General features: G+C 59.5%; 1 protein-coding gene across 1 annotated transcript in view; it reads left to right on the top strand.

Annotated features, from left to right (window-relative positions):
- The window catches only part of PTPRN2 (protein tyrosine phosphatase receptor type N2), a 514,367-nt gene that overhangs the window by 114,697 nt on the left and 382,608 nt on the right, over positions 1 to 17,062 (top strand). The window lies entirely within an intron of this gene.

Raw genomic sequence — 17,062 nt, 5'->3', positions numbered from 1 at the left:
TCAGGGGGATTCTCCCCAGAACAGAGACACTCCTGGCTCTTGGTTCCAGCCTTGTACCGGCGGTGCAGCCCATGGGGCCCACGGACGCAGCAGCCCCGGGGCGTGGGGGGCTGGGGTCTGCCCGGGGCTCCCTCCCTGCTGGCTGAGACTCTAGCCATTCAAGGTATTGGGACCCGAGTCATCCTTCCGAGGGAGACATGTTCATGGTAACAGGACGCTCTTCTCGCTCTGATCTGCCCGAGTCGCGGGGCCTCGTTCCCACCGTGTGTGCCCAGCTGGTGGTGGGGTCGGCTCCAAGCTTGGGTGCTCGGCCTAGTGGCTCTGGCTTCGGACACGATGCTGTAGAAATGGTCTTTCCTCACGGTCTGTGAGCAGGGTTTCAGCGGGGAGAGCACAGCCGGCCGGCCGCACGTGTGTGTGCACGTGTGCAGGTGTGCGTGTGTGCAGGTGCCCGCGCGTGTGCGGATGTGCCTGTGCGCGCAGGTGTGGATACGTGTGTGCTGCCATGGGCGTGTGCAGATGTGCATGTGTGAGTGCGTGTGCGGATTGAGTGTGCGCCGGCGTGTGCGAGCGTGTGTGCGAGCGTGTGCAGCTGTGTGACAGGCCCACACCAGGTTCTGCCGTTGCCGGTGCGGCCGTGCTCCCCGTCCGGGCCGTCCCGCAGGTGGGTCCGAAGCTGCCTGGCTTTGCCGACGACGCGCCGTGTGGGAGGGACTGCGGATTTCTCAGCCCGGCCGCTCGCCTCCTTCCCGCGCAGCCCCCGGGCTCCTGCTCGGCCAGCGGGCGGCGGCGCTGTGCACGGCGGACGGCACGTCCCCGCGGTCGGCAGCAGCCGGCACACGGTGGGACGGGCGGCGTCGCGTGCTGAGCCCCCGCGCCGACCGCCTCAGAGTCAGCTTGAGCGTGAGAGCCTCGCGCGGCCAGTGGTATTTCCCTCGCGCTTTTAGAGACGTGTCCGTGCCGACGCTTCAGCTCGCACGGAAACACCAGCTCCGTCTGCTCCGGTGCTTCTCTCTGAGCCGCGTCCTCCCGTGTCGGGCCTTTGCCCGGGTGCGGAGCTCCCAGACCCACCGGTGCCGTCAGGCTCCGGTTCTGAGGTTGGGGACCCCCCGGGTGAGTGTCTTCAGACTTGTGCCCTACAGAGCAGGGTGAACGGGGGTGTGACCACACGGGGGCCGAGGGCACAGCTCTGCACCCTCGGGGCGAAGGCAGGACGCGGCCTCTGCTGCTCCGGACGCGGCTGTTCCCACAGCGCTGCTCCTCCGAGTTGTCAAAAGCTCGTGTGTGGATTTTCACTGCCTTAGGAAATACGGCTGCGTCGTGCGTGCACACGTGTGTCTCTGTGTGCGCCATGTCCGTGTGTGTTTAGTGCACGCATCTGTATGTGGGACGTGTGTATACATGTATGTATACGTGTGTGCACGTGTATACCCGCGTGTGCACATGTGTATCCATGTATGCACACTGCATGCATCTGTGTGGTGCTTTGTGCATGTGTATGTGTGTGCATGCATGTGTTCATGTATCTCTGTGAATGTGTGTATCATGTAAGCATGCTCTCTGCGTGTGTGCACATGTCTGCACACGTGTGTGCTCATATGTGTGTGTGCGCGTGTGTGCACACATGTTCGTGTGTATCCATGTGTGCGTGTGTACACATGTACATGCACGTTTGCACATGTGTGTGTGCTGCACAGCTGCTCTGGGAGCCTTCTTTCTTGCCACCAGGATGTCAACGGTGCACAGCCCCGACACACAGGGCTCGTCCCTAGAGTGCGGGGAGGGTTCACTGTCGCTCTTCTGGGGTCTGGGGTCTCAGCAACAGCATGAGGCAGGAGGTGGGTTCCCCACAACAGGGCCGGGAAAGGGGTCCCATTGTTTGAAAGGCTCTTCCAAGTTGCAGCTTTGCATCACCATGAACAATAGGGCATGGCGCCTTTAGAGCAGGACGGTCCATGGGACATCCTCCACATTGCGGTGACTCTTGGAGGGAAATGACAAGGTTGGGGGAGAGGCCTGTCCTATCGGGCATTTCCGCTGACTTTCCGGGAGAAAATGAGGCTCCTGTTGGGGTTGGACTTCTCTTTGCCTTCAGAGTTTATTTTCCTGTAGTGTTCTCCCGGGCCAGAACTTTGGGACTCGAATATTTGCTACAAGCATGGGTCGGAGGAAAAAGATCATTACTGTGGCTCATTTCCCTTTCTCTTCTGCTGCCTGAACTGGATGAAAGACACACAATACAGATGATAGAGCTTTGTGTCGGTAATTCTTATCTTGGTCGCCACGAGACGAGGCCTCCTTCCTCTGTAGAGAGCGGTTGAGGTTTCCCCCTGCTGTCAGATTCAGCGGGAGCTTGGGATTCTCTAGGGCAAGTCTTCACCAGATCTCAGCTTCAGCCTTAGCAGATCAGCTATTGGCAAGAATTCGGTGCCATTCTTTAAAAAAACCATCTGTGTCCCTGCTTGTCCCCTAAGAAGGGGAAGCAGTGGGACCTGTGCCCTGTGTGGTCTGCTCGCTGACACACATCCTCCCCATGGGCCTCAGCTATGCACGCATCTGTCTCGCGCAGACGGACAGGCACTGCCTCGGGCTCCGTTTACACTCCCCCCTTTCAGCCCCGCATGGACCCTCCGAGGCTGGCTGCAGGTCAGGACGGCCGTCCCTGTCCCCCAAGGGCGATTTTAGAAGTGTTTTGGGTTCAGGAGAGACAGCCCAGGAAGGGGAATTTGAATCCAAGGGAGCCATTTGCATTTTGGCAAAGGAGAAACTGCATCTTACGTCCGACGAAGAAATGCGGAAGAGCCGGGGCTCTCCAGGCGCCTCCGACGGACGCCCTTGCGTTTGGGGTGTCTTCCTGGAGAAGGATGTGCGCATGATGAGAAGGGGGAGAAGAGGGGCTCCAGGCCGATGTGGGAGACGGGGAGGCCACTGTCCCCGCGGGCCGTGGGCAGCTTGTGCGTAGGCCGTTGAGAGCCCCACCATCCCACACGGAGGCCCTGGAAAGCCAGTTTCTGTGCCAAAGCTCTGGTGCCCTGTGCTCTCGGCCCTAGAGGGGCAAAGGTGGCCGCAGCCCGGGCTGTCGGGGGCAGGGTGCTGCACACCAGCGGCCGCCGGGCGGCTCGCTCCCCTCTCGGGGGGCCTCCCAAGGGCAGCGGAAGAGTGGTCCCTGCGACAGAGCAGGTGCGGGTGACGTTGGCCTGGGAGCTGGGAACGGAGCCGTGGGAACCGGGAATGGGAGTCAAGGGAGAAGCTTCCAGGGCACCGAGCCCTCGCCAGGGCCGGGGGGGACACGCGGCAAAGAGAGTGGGCCTCCCGCGGCCTCTGTGTTCTGAGACGGACCGGTTGGCCCTAAGTTTTCTCCAGTGTTTTTTTCCCGTAAAGCTCTTGCCTGGGACGTGCCCACCAGTGATGTCACAGACGGGTCTCTGCTGACCGACCGATGTGTCTCCTGTATCACAGCCTGAGTCACGGGCAGCTCGGCGTGGCCGCCGCTCCCAGGCACGGCCCTCATGGGGACTCAGCCCGACGGCTGTCAAGGGAGGGTCCTGCACGGCAGGCGTGGTCCTGCCGTCTCCTCACTGGCGCGCCGTTAGGGTTTGGGGAATCCAAGTCTGGAAGAAGTTTCGGCTGTCCGTCTTCTGAAGGTGCTCCGGCTCCCGGGGGTCGTGCGTGAGCAAAGGGAAGCCTCATGCGTGGACAGACGACCGTCCCTTCTGTCACACTCGTCTGTCCCAGTCGGGTCTCCGAAGCCAGAACCAGGTGCTTTCAGAGCCGCTGGGGCGGGGAGACTGCTTTTCCCATCACGAACTTGAAAACGAACAAAGCCACATGCTCAGGAGTGACATGCTGTTCCCCGGGGGTCAGCGTGCTGGGAGGGAAGCGTCACCGCTGAGCCACAGGGACAGTCCCGTCATCCTCCCCCACCTGCACACAGACCCCTGGCTGCCCGCGGAGCCCCTCAGAGCTGCGCCGGGGCCGCGGGGCCCATGCTGGTCGCCGGGAAGACGGACGGGGACGCGGGGCCGGAGCAGGGCCCGAGTCATTGCCGGTTTTCCCTCCCTTGTGGGAGCAAAGGAATCCCAGCGGGCTCGCGGACGGTCTGTGGTGGTGGCGTCTGCAGGGTTACTCTGTCCGACTCTCAGACCATGTCTTGGATGACGCGGTCGAACTTCTGTCAGCGCAGCTGCCGTCTCCTGGGGGTCTTCCCCACAAGTCGCTGCGACCTCTCATCTCCTCCGCGTGTGTCAAGAGACACCGTGCGGTGTGGGGGTTCTTTGTCGTCTGAGAGTCAGGTGTGGGGCCACAGCCAGTGAGGGAAGAGCCACAGCTGCTCGTGTGGCCCAGAAGACGAAGGAAAACCACGAATTTCCAAATCTGAAGTCCCGCCCACAGAGCTGGGAGCCGTGGGGCTTGTCCGTGACGGGAATGGTGAAGCGTGGCCCCAGCCGCCGCCAAGCTCCGGCCGGTCCGCGGGCGCCCCTGCCTGGGACCTCGGCTCGTACTCGCAAGGCCCTGCCCCGTGGGCCCCGAAGAAGGAAGGAGATTCCGGATCCGCCCCGACGGCCCCCATGGAAGTCGCGCCCCGTGAGTTTCACGTGCGCGTTGTTTGCAGACGAGGGACACGCGGCTCGGCGCGGCCAGACTCCCGGAGCCGCAAGGCCCTGCTCTGCCGGAGGGAGCGCAAACAGCGTTCACCGAGTGGGTCTCCGAGCCCGTGAGCTCAGACTCTCGGAGCATCATGACCCGAACGAGGCTTTTCCTGTAAACGTCCCCTCCTGACTGCCCGCTCACTGCCTCCTCCTGGGAGCCACAAAATTCCATCCCCCCCGACTCGGCAGCTCCTGGCCACCCGCCCTCCCTCCCGGAGCTCTGCCCGGCGCTGCTCGAAGCCAGCGACCTGCCCCGTCCAGCGGCTGCGGCGGTGGCCTGAGGCCACTCCATTCTCCCAAGGCGTCGTCCTCCACGACGCCGACCTGCCTGCTCTCCGGGGCCGCCTCCCCGCCGCCCATCACCTTGGGTATGGGAAGGAGGCCTGGAGCTCTGCCGGCGGCTTTGCCGTCTCGGGGGGCCCCAGGACCACGCTTCCTCCTGCAGGACTCATGCCTGGGGGCAAACCAGACCAGACCACCTTCCCCGCCTCCTCCAGCTGGGAGCCCTTCCGACCTGGCCAGTCCTCACGGCTGCCCCCGTCCTGCTCGTGGCAGTCGACCGTGCGGGTAGCTGCTGGGACCTCTCTCGCCGGAGGCCCTGTACCCTCCGCTCTTTCCCGGTCTGTTACGCATGCGGAGCCCCAGCAGACTTCTCCATCACCTCACTCTTCTCTGCAGACCTGGCGGTTTCATTGCCCTTGGGGTGGAGGCCCCAGCTGTGGGCTCTGCGGACTCGCCCTCTCCCTGCCCCCGCAGGCTGGTGCCCTGCCCCGCCCACTCCTTCCGGCTCCTGCCACGCGCGGGGCTGTCACGGCCTCGGGGGTGTTCATCCCACTCGGGAGTGCCGCCCCACGCGCACTGGGAACTCCTCCTCCCCGGCTGTGGGGAGTCCCCGCTGCCCCAGGCTGAGTCAGGGCCCCTCGAAAGTGCAGCCCTACCCCTCCTTCCTAAGCCTTCTCTTTGGCCACCGCGAAACCACTGAGGTCGCAGGGTCACACTCCCTCCCGCACGAGATGGACGCTCCTCACAGGAGGCCTGCTCAGGTCCTTGGCCCCCCACTTCCAGGGCTGCCAGAGGACGTCCAGGACCTGAGAGCAAGGGAGGCGGGTTCTGGGACCGTCACGAATCAGCGAGTTGAAGGAGCGCCACGAAGCGGCTTTTGGTGAATTCTAAGAACCTGGATATGCTTGAAGTGAACGTTGTTCCCAGGCAGTTTGAGGGTCCGATTGTCGCAGTTTTCAGAAGTTCTGACAACACGGCTCCTACCACATCGGTGTCGAGGGCACCGTTGCCCCCAGAAGGAAGCACCGGTATGAAGTCCTCCTGGTGCCCAGGCCCCTGTCTGAGTTAAGCCCCCCATGTCCCCGAGGCCTTGAGCTCACAGCCGGCTTGTCCCCAGGTTCCTGGTCCAACGGGCTTCCCTGGTGGTTCTGTGTCATCTTCTCCATGAGGCAGCGGCTGGTTTGGAGCAGGTACAAGGTAGTGGCCAGGCCCAGCCTTGGCCCATCCACCCCCAACCGGCTCCCACCTCTCCTGCCGCTTTCGGAAGCTGCGCTGTCTCGGGACCGTGTTGTGAAATGCAAGGGTCCTCCTTTCTCGCAGCACCCGAGCGGCACCCGGAGTCGAGCCTGCATCAGCTCCGCCGTCGCACACCAGGGCTGCGTTCGTGATGTCGTCTGGGGACCCACACAAGGCACACCCAGCGCTGGCTGCCGGCCTTCGATGCCTGACTCGGCAGGCCCCCTTCTGTCATCAGTTGGGTTTCGAGTGAGGGGTTGGATTGTGATGTCTGTTACCGGTGGGGTTCGAGGAAATTTCCTCCTTGTCTGATCTCTAACTCTGGTGGTGGACAGCGTGGAAAACACCTGGTAGAGCGGACGTGGGGGCCTCAAAGACCCTTCCGGGGCCTCCTTGATGAGCAGGCGTGGCCACGTCCAGCCAGTGGGCAGATGCCGGGAGAGACGAAGCCAGCCAGGGAGGGGCTCTTCTGTGGTGCCGGACGGTGGTGAGCCCCCTTGCCTGCATTTGGTGCTCTCTGTTGTGACAAGGGTGAAATTGGTGGGGGCCGGGCAGGGAGGAAAAGGGGGTGTTGAACAGCCCCGCACATCGGACCGAGGCCGGCGCCTGGGCTTCTAACACCGCCTGCCCCATGCACGCTTGCTGTGCGGGTCACTTCGGCAGCTCAGCCTGGACCCCTGAGACGCACGAGGGTCCCAGAAGACTCTGACAGTGGTGGGACCCGGCGGGCCACAGCGACCTCTGAGGGCAGCCAGGGGTCACCATCCGTGCCCGTCTCTACGTCTGTGTCTACGCCTGCCTCTCCCCATGCACAGGTGCCTCCCCATGTACACGGTCTCCCATGTCCGTGCCGGCTCTGTCTCCATCAGCATCCGTGCGTCTACACCGGCCTCGACGTGTCTGCCTGTGCCTCTGCGGTGCGTTTGCTCGTCTGCCGGGGTCTGTGTCCGCCTGCGTCCATCGCAGCAGTGTTCACGTGTCTGTGCCGTGTCACCGCTGGGTCAGCGCCGGTGCACCCGCCTCTGCACCTCACCCACTAGGAGCGTGTGCTCGCTCACCACGCGCGTCCGTCTGCACGACATGCGCACCTGTGTCTCCGTGTCCACACCTGTATCTGCCCTGAGCCGCGCTCAGCCTTCACGCCTGTCTGTTGGTTTCTGCCGTGCGCTCTCCGTCTCCGTCTGTGCCCATGCGTCTGCTCCCTCTCCTTCCGTGTCCCTCACGTCCGTACATCTCCGTCGTCGTGGCTGCCAGCCCGGTTTGGTGTCGGACCTCTGTAGTTGTTGGGAAGCTTTGCTTTTCCTCTTCGGGAGAAAAGTCCAGAGCAGAGCTCTCCAGGGACCTCCAGAGCCTGCCCATGGCAACTGATTTTTGAAGAGTGTCATCTGCTTTGTAAGTCGATCTCCAATTAAGTCTGTCTGAGTTAAGCCGTTTAAATATCACTGCTACATGCTACAAGGGACGGAGTAGGAACAAAGAAAAGTGTGAGAAGAAGAGACTGGCTAGACTGTCGAAACGGAAGTCCCTGCGGATGACGAGTGAAGGCAGAAGGAAAGGGGAGAATGGGGACAGGTCGTGCCCTGACAGCGCAGCTGGGGAATCCTGGCTACTTGGGACGGGGACATGGAAAGAAAGAAGGTCTTACTAGAAGAGCTGGCCACAGGCTACTGAATTCCAGCCCAGCCTCCTGGATTCTGGTGGTGCAGACGTCCCTTGGAAGCTTCAGATCAACTTTGCGGCCGTTACTTTGAGCTCTGTAGTGGGCTGGTGGGTGGAAAGGAAATCACGTTCCAAAGAGAACCGTGTTTGCGCGGGGCCTTGCTCAGGAGGAGCACGGACATTTGAGGAGCTGAAATAAGGCCGGGGGAGGCTGGGGGCAGTCAGCGTGGGAGAGGCTGGTGAGGCCTCAGGGCCCAGCAAGCATCGGGGTCCTTGCCCCTAGCAGACATGGGACACCATTAGGGGACAAGCAGGCACAAGTGGTGTGGCCGGGGTCCCACTCTCTGAACTCTCTCTGCTGCTGAGTGGAGAAGGGACGATGGAAGGTGTGTACAGTGACGGGACGGACACCGGTCAGCAGGTGTGCCAGTCAGTGAGCCGTTTCCTCAGCTCTGTGACCCCCCCTGCTGTCTCTGCTCTGTGAGGCTGACCTGCAGAATGTCATCTGGGCTATCAACTGGCCTGGACAGTCACTACAGTTCCGGACTGTTCTACCCATGGGGCTTCCGGCAAGTTCCAGTGGGCTGCCCTGCCGTTCCCTCTCTGCGCACTCTGTGGACTTTTTACCATGAGTGGATGTTGAGCCTCATCATGTGCTTTTCCTGTGATCAAGGTTGTTATCCTGCGCCGTGTGAATGTGGCGCGGCGCACGGATTGCTCCACGGATGGGGAACCAGCCTTGCAGCGTTGGGATAAATCCCACTTGATCGTGGTGTGTGATCCTCTTAATGTCGCGTTGAATTTGTTTGGCTCGTATTTTATTTATGGATTTTGCGTCTCTGTTTCATCAGGGAAGTTGTCCTGTAGCTTTCTTGTCTTGCGGCATCCCCGTCTGGCGTCAGGACGACGCCGGCCTTGTAAGAGGAGCTGGGAAGTGTTCCCTCCGCTTCCGAGTCTTGGAAGGGTTTGAGAAGGGTTGGTGCTGATTCTTCTCAGGGTGGTTGGTAGAACTCATCTGCGGAGCCTTCTGCTACTGGGTTTGCTTTCCTGGGAGGCGTCTGTTCACTGGTCCCGTCTCTGTGCTTGTCCGCGTCTTCCGACTTTGCCGTTCCTCACAGTTCAAGCTCGGTGGGTGGGTGTTTCCAGGAACTTACTCTTCCTTCTCGGTAGTTGGTTTGACAGCGTGTAATTGTTCGTGGCTGTTTTTATGACCTGTTGTAGTTCTGTGGCATCAGAAATACTTCATTTCCGATTTTATTTATTTGAGTTCTTCTTTTCCTTGGTAAGCCTAGCCAAAGGTTTATTTATTTTATTCATGTTTTCAAAAAAACAAACCAAAAAACCCAGTTCTTAGCTTCATTTATCTTTTCTATTGTCTTCGATTTCAGTCTCTGTTTCATCTATTTCTGTTCTGATCTTTATTATTTCCTTCCTTCTGCTGACTTTGGCCTTCCTTTATGCCTCTTTTTCTAGTTTCTTGAGCTGTAAAGTCAGACTAGTCATTCAAGGCCTTTCCTTTTCCTCAATGTGGGCAGCCATCACCGAGAGCCTTCCTCTTAGAGCTCTGCTCTGCATCCCACACACTTTGGTGTGTTACGTTGCCAGTTTCACTTGTCTCAGGTATTTTTTATTTCTTCTTTGACCCACTGGTTGTTCAGGAGTATATCATTTAATCTCCATATATCTGTGAATGTTCCAGCTTTCTTCTCGTAATTGATTTCTGGTTTCATGCCATTGTGATCAGAAAAGATGCATGATATGACCTCAGACTTCTTAAATTGGTTAAGACTTGCATGTGGCCTGTCATGTGATCCATCCTGGAGAATGTTCCACGTGCACTTGAGAAAAACCTATGTCCTGCTGCTGCTGGGTGGGAAATCCTTCACGTGCCTGTTGGGTCCTCCTGGTCCCTGCTATTACTGTACTGCCTCTCGTCCCCTCAGACACTTGTTTATGTATTCAGGGGCTGCGACGTTGGATGCATACATATCTACAAAAGTATCTTCTTGAGGAACTGACTTCTTCATTATTGTATAATAATTTTTTTTCTCTCATTAACAATCTTAGGCTTAAAGTCTACTTTGTCTAACGTAAGGTTTCTACCTCTGCTCTCCTCTGGTTTCCCTTTTTGTGGACTCTATCCATCACTTCATTTTAAGTCTGTTGGTGTCCTCAGTGCTGAAGTGAGCCTCTTGTAGGCTTCATGGAGCTGGGCTTTGTTGGGGTTTTATCCTATCCATTCAGCCACCTGCGCCTTGTGATTGGAGATTTTAGTCCATTTACATTTAAAGTAATTACTGGTAAGTATGGGCTTCATTTTCCCATTTAGCAAATCATTTTCTGGCCGTTTGGCAATTCCTTTGCTCCTTTCCCTTTCTTTCCTCCTCTGTGATTTGATGATTTTCCATGGTGGTGTGCCTACCTTTCTTTCTCTTTCACTTGTGTGTATGCATTATAGGTTTTTGCTTTGTGGTTACCGTTAGGCTTACGTGGGGTACCATATGTTACCATATGTTTGGAACAGCCTGTTTCAAGCTGATAACTTTGAATGTGTACGAATGCTTTACATTTTTGTATCGTCTTCCTTATTTTATCTTTTTGATGTCAACACACTTTCCGTAAAACTAACTCTAAGACATTGTGTACTTAGATTTGTATTAAGCTGTTGGCAAATATTTTTCCCAAAAATTTAGAGAAATAAATACACTTACAGTGTGAAGTATAGTCTCACCTTGAAGTTGTTGGCATATAGCAGTTTTTCACCCATTGATTTCTTACCTGTGAAAAGTTGGTGGCTGTCAACAGCTTTAGTAGCCAGTGTAATTCAGGGTTGCTGGGAAATCCAGATGAGTTTGCATGGGCTCCAGAAGCCTGTGGCCTCAGCAGTCGGAAGAATCAGTTTGGTTGCACACAGTACCATGAGCTCACTCTCTCGTTCTGCAGAAAACTGGGTTGTATTTCCGTGCAGGAGAGAACAGGGATTCTGAATCAAAGTTGGGATTTGAATCGTGGCAGCTCCTCTCTCCTTTCCCCTCATCAGAAATGTCTTTTCTCTGCACTGGGGAGAATTCCTGGGGTTAACAAAAGTATAACTTGTTCATAAGATTATTTAAATAGAATAAATATCATTATTTGTTAAAAAAACAGTATATGGGGACAGCTAAGATGATTGAGGAATCCCATGAGAACCTCATTTTATTCATTGGTTTGAAATATCTCATCAAAAAAGTATGTATTAGATTTGACTGATACTGTTTTGCAATCCATAAATCACTGAGTGCCCTACCTTTGGTGAATTTTCGAATGAATAACAAAATATCCAAAATCAGAAAATGAAACCAGAGAATCACAAACGGTCAGCTCTTGAACCTGGTGTCCTGGCCGTGGGTGTCTGGTCGGCAGGACCACGTGGGCCCCTGAGGAAGAGACAGGAGCCCTATGGCAAAAACACGGCCTGGAGGAGTGGTGGGTGCAGACACGCCTCAGCTTAGTTAGGGTAAAACCCAGGGCAGGACACAGCCGCTACCCGGGCCTGCCCCACAGTCTGGAAGCCCGCGTTACACTCTCACAGACGAGGAATGTTTAGGTTTTGGGACTTACTGAAGGCTTGTCCTGGGGCTTGAATATTTTCTCTAATCTCAGTTTCCAGTCCCTTAAAATGAGGTTCGCGACAGCACCTTCCTCCCCGGTTCGTGGTGAGCATTCCGTGAGGCCGCCGTGTGTGCGCTCCGCTCCTGGCGAGCTGAGGGAGCAAGGGGGAACTTCAAGGGCTTCCGCGGCCGCCAGCATTTCTCACGCGTGGGTTACTGCCAGTCCTCTCTGGTCGGGGTGGCTCTCCACAGCTCCGTCGCCAGCTAACAACTGGTTTCCTACCTGTTCATCTCTCGTCATTCCCATGAGGACTTCAGGGCACCGTGAAAGTCCGCATGGCTGTGTGCAGCCTTGGAAAGCTGCACATTGTGGAAAGTGGGTACGGTCGCTTGTCCTGTGAGCGCCCGCCGAGCGAGTGTGTGAGTGCTTTGGACTTTCTCCAGTGGGTTCCGAGGGGCCCCTGACTTCACAGCGGTTCCATAGACGGAGTCACATTTTGCAGAGCCTCAGCGTGAAAACGCGTGAGAGCAGGTGGCCCGGAGCTTTGGTGAAGCCTCTTGGCCACTAGGTGTCGAGGCAGGCGGTGGGACTGAGCCACGGGCACACCTGTGTCCCTCCCGCCACGGCAGCGCCAGGCGTCCAGGCAATCAAGGGGACAGCTGTCACAGCCCCACAGATGCAATTGCGTGTGCCATATCCGTCCATTGATTTTTGAGATGAACTCCACTGCTCTCTAAGGAAGTTCAGAGCATGAAATGACAGATGATGGCCATGCGTTGTAGAAATGAGATAGAAGTGGCTGCTCGCTTTGAGCACATCGGTACCATCTTACCGGTCTGACTGCTGACCAGGTCTGCCGCTGTCGGGAGGCACCTCTGCTCCACGCTGCCGCCCGGACAGCCAGCTGCGGTGGCCGCGGGACGGGCTGGGGCGCTCGCCAGGCAGCTGGTGTGGTCAGGGCTCTCCTTGCGGGGGCAGGCGAGGTCACGCATATTCTGGGGATTCCACGGTCATCTTAAGGCCATTATAAATAATGTCATTACGGATACAAGCGTTACAGGCTGAACGGATGCAGGGTCAGGAGACACTCCGGAGGCTCAGGTGGAGCCAGGACTAACGAGAAAGCCTCGAGGTCACCCTTTGGTCTAAAACAGGCTCAAGCACAGGATCTTGGAATCTGGTAGCAGCCATGGTCGGGAAGCGGGTTTGTTCAGCGCGGGGCAGTGGGCTCTGCAGGTACAAAGGGGAAGATGTGTTTGCGCCGTCACTGAGTCTGCCGTGGAGCCTGGGATAGGGTTAAAGCCTGTGAAGTAGTGAAGAGACCTTCTGTAGCAGGGGGTGGCCTGAGGGCTTCTGCCTCAAAGCACAGGGAGTTTTAGGAAAAGGAGGGAGCCTCACGGGCCGGCTGGTGAGAATGGGGGAGGCCCGGCCTGTGGTCCGCACAACGGGAGGAAGTGCTTCCTGGCACCGTGGTTGTGGGGCGTAGAAGGGGGGTGGCTGGGCCGGCTGGAGCCGAGGGTCCCCGGGAGGAGGGGGCGTCACGGCGCAGGCAGGCCCCCATGGTGTCGGTCCCGGAGCGCACGTCCTCGCCGCAGCCGTCACGGGTCCCGGGCCTGCGTTCCTCTCAGCGAGCTGGTCTGCGCAGGAATGTGCACCTGCTCTCTTCCCTCAAGCACACGCGGGTGTGTGCGCGCCCGGAAGCTCTTGCGTCTGCGTGCGTGCGCGTGCACGCCAGAGTTGGTGTGTGCGCAGACCCAGGGAGCCCTCGGTGTCCCCGGAGCCTCCTCTCCCAGGCCACGTCGGGCACCTCCAGGACTCCGGCTCCCGAGTCTGTTCCGGGGCACAGGCCATCCGTGTCGTGGCCCCACGGTCGCGGGGAGGTCCCTGCGCATCTCCCACTGGCAGTGTCCCCGCAGGACACAGACACATTTGCAGGCCAGGCAGGTCCTAAGGGACGACAGGCTCCGACCATCCAGCCTGGCCTGCCGACCCTCACGTGGGCGGCATGTCACGAGGGAGCAGGACGGCGAGCTGGCGGGCCGCGGGGGCCACCGTCACGGCAGGTGCTTCAGACGGAGCTTCCTGTCTCCTACTCCTCTCCAAGTGCTGTCACCCGGTGGCCCGTTTTCCTGGATTCAACCGTCACTGCACTCTGGGCCCTTGAGATGAAGCCCCTCTCCCGGCCACATGCGTGCCCTCCTGTCTCACCCGATCTAGTTTCGGGGGGGGGGGGCGCAGGGCTGAGGCCTGGTGGTCTGACCGTGCTCAGATGTGGAAAGGGATCTTGCTTCACTTCCGTCCCGAGGATTTGCAGGGACGCTCTGGGGTCACACGGAGACATTCAAGGCTGGGGTGGGAAAGGGGTAAGTGGAGTGCGGGCAGTCACCTGTTGCTGGGGTCAGGACCCAAGTGCATTTCCAGAGTGTCTGCCCAGTGCCCTGGGACCCCCATGCAAGGACAGGCTCTCTCCGGGCGGCCCCTTGAGCTGTTCCATCAGGCGTGTTTGCTTGCTCAGCCCCAGGTGGACGCTGCTGGCTCCTCTCCTCACGGGAAAGCAGCCCAGTGGCTCTTGGCTTCCTCTCCGGGGGGGCTACCGTCTGGTGGGTTAGACATGCGCGCTCTGTCCCGCTTCCTGGGGTTCTGCTGGTCTGAGTCTGTGGCTCTGTGAGTCATATTCACCGCACGAGTCCTCCGACCGGGAGGAGGTGGCTTCCTTGGTCCCACCTTGGAGAGACCGGATGTACCTGCTCGTGTCTGCGTGGGCTGAGCCAGTCCGGCTCTGGGCTCTCGCTGTGGTGTCCCCCCCGGCTCCCGTGAGTGACCCGAGCACGACCTCACGCATCTCTGTTGCTGACGGGGGGGTGGCACCCCAAATGCAGCACCTCAGGCCTCTTCGCTCTCGGGCGCTCATCAAGGCAGCACCTGTGGGCCTTCCCTCGACGCCACCTCTCGGGCCCCTGCCCTCCCCGGCGCCCACGGCAGGCTGCACCCTGGGTGCGAAATAGGCCCCTTCTTGGGGAATAGGCGGTGGGAATGAGCGGGAAAGGAAGGTCCTCCTGGTTCAAGGGCAAGTAGTGTTTCTTGATTATGAACTCACACGGAAGACGACCTTGAGAAGCCAGTGAAAGGTGCACAGCCGGCCCCTCCCTTGAGAGATGGGTGAAGAGGGCCATGTTCTTGAGGGCTTGGGGAGGAGCCCGGAGCCGATGCCCCCGGCAGCCCCGGGCGGAGAGGTGCTGCCGACGGCTGGACGCAGCTGGTGGTCACACGGAGTCGGGGCTGGGGAGCCGGTTGGGTTTCGAGGCTTTGTACCCGCTCCCTTGATTTACACGGCGTCTCTTGCCAGCCAGGTGGGGCTCCTTCGATAACGTACATTCCAATGATTTCCCGCGTTCGACGATTTGAAAATTTCCTGTGTCTTCGCACGTTTGTGCCGCCAACCCTGCATCACACTGGCTCGTGTCCAAGCGCAGGGAGGTGTCGTGCCGGGGACGCAGCCCGGGCCCCCCCGCGCCAGGAGCCTGCCGCCTGGGATGCTGCTGGCGCTGGCGGGGGCGGCCGGGCTCCCACGTCCAGGCCTCACTGGGCCGCGTTCATCGGCCTGGCCTGGGAAGTCGGTAGGGAGGCTCCGAGTGGGTGCCGTGGCGGTCGGTGAGCACAGGCAACGGGCTCCGCTGGCCCGAGGAGGCTGGGGTCTGGCCCAGGGGATGTGGGCTCCGTATGTCAGGGCGGCCCTGGTACGCTGTAGGCCTCGTCACAGCTCAGCATTCGCTTCTGCAGACGCTGCTGGTCCACCCGCCCTGCACGGGGTCTGGGGGAGCCTGGCTCCTGGAGTATTGGCCCCCGGGGGTCACGGTGAGCAGGGGCACCAGAGCTGTACCACGAGGGCCTCGCCAGCAGCCTCCAAGCACTGCCGTGAGCCTGGGGCCCACGTCACAGACCAGGGCTTGGTGCGGCTCTGGTTCTCTCTCCAGATCTGACTTGTCAGGAACACACCTTTCTGGCATCGCTGCCCTCCTGTTCCTGAGTCTGCACACCCCACCGTGGCCTTTCCCCAGTGTGGCTCAAGGTCCCCACAGACTTTGTTTGCATGCAGGCCTCCTTGGGGCTCTGGGCCAGCCGAGGAAGGGCGGGCTGCAGCCTGCAGTTCTGAGTGGACAGGCAGGGAGAAATGATGAAGACACAAATGTTCCGGGTGGACCCCTTCCCCTGTCGGTGTCTGACCTCCTGGGTGCCATGAGTGTGAGCTCTGCGTGATGGCCACAGGGTTTCTAAGTTGGGTCAGACGACGTGGTCAAAGGGTATACTTCCACACCACGTGCCCACGTTCACCTGAAGATATCTTCTAATTTTCCAGTGTGATGTGGAAAGCCCCTGTGTTAGGAGGCTTGGAGGACTTGTCTGTCCTTCTTGGAAGGGTCCTGACCCTGGGGATCTTGCTCTTCCCTGGGCAGCAGATGGAGGGGCAGAGGCTCTGATCACAGACCTGCACCAGGTCTCTCCTTTCTCACTTAGGGCAGAACAGCACCCCGCGGGTTGGCAGGAGATCTAGAACAAGCCCGTGGGGTGAGGGGAGCAGGTCGGGCTGTGGGTAAATAGCCTCCTGCAGAAACCAGCGTCCCCAGGCAGAAGTCCGGTCCTGTCCCCATTGAGAGAAGGCGGTGGGGGTGGCTAGGTGCCGGGGCTCATGACCAGCCTCTCCTTGGAGGACGGGAGTGTCCATCCCACTGTGGGGAGTGTCCCTCCCCACCCCGGGAGGGTGGCAGGGCAGGCCAGCAGCTCCTGACCCCAGCCCATGTCTCCGTCTCTTCCTGGGGCCCCCAAGGGTCCCCGGCTCCTCCTTGAGGGTTCTGTCTCAGGGACTCCTGCTGCGGCCGTTCCCTGCGGCCGCCGTCCAGCTCCCCCCAGCTCGGGTGCTCCGTGCAGGCTCCGTCCGTTAGGGTGTGTCCACAGGAGAAGTCCCGACTTTTCCTTCCCGTAGCGTCTCTGTCTCGCAGGCTCCCGGGGCACCTCCTGGGGCCATCACACACCCGTCACTTCTCCCAAGCCCACAGGCCCCTCCTGTCCCCTCCTTCCCAGGGCCCGGTTGCTGGGGCCTGGTCGGCTCCTCGCACCCTGTACCCCAGTGGTTCTTGGAGCCGCAGTGACCCTGGACCCTTCCCAACTCAGGCCGTGCGTGTCCTCCTCTGAGGACTCCGCGACACTGGATTAGGATCTCATCCCCCTCGTGATCTCATCGTAGCATGATGGTCCACAGTGGCCTCTCTGCCCATGAGCTCACATTCTGAGGTTCTGGCTTTGGGTCTTGAACACGTGGCGCTTGGGCGACCCGGTTGAATCCACAGCCACACGTGGCTTTGCTGCCCGGGTACGGCTGGCGCGCAGGCCCAGGGAGGCAGGCCCGGTCTGCGGCTGCACCGAGCTCGACCCCTCCCACACCCGCTGGGAGGACGGTGGCGGCCGCACCCAGGTTGTGTGTGACGATGACGACAAACCGGAATGTTCCCCGAAAGGGGAGGCGTGGCGTACGCAGCTGTGTGCTGCGACTTGGGACTTGTCCCTGGAACTCGGGTCTGCACAGAGACTGCGGGGCCGTCCCCCCGCGGGCCTCGGGCTCATCGCTCCTGAGCACCGCGGCCCTCCCA

The sequence above is a fragment of the Neovison vison genome, chromosome 4, assembly GCF_020171115.1.
Source record: "Neovison vison isolate M4711 chromosome 4, ASM_NN_V1, whole genome shotgun sequence".
Taxonomy (NCBI): domain Eukaryota; kingdom Metazoa; phylum Chordata; class Mammalia; order Carnivora; family Mustelidae; genus Neogale; species Neogale vison.
This window is presented reverse-complemented; position numbering and strand designations above follow the sequence as displayed.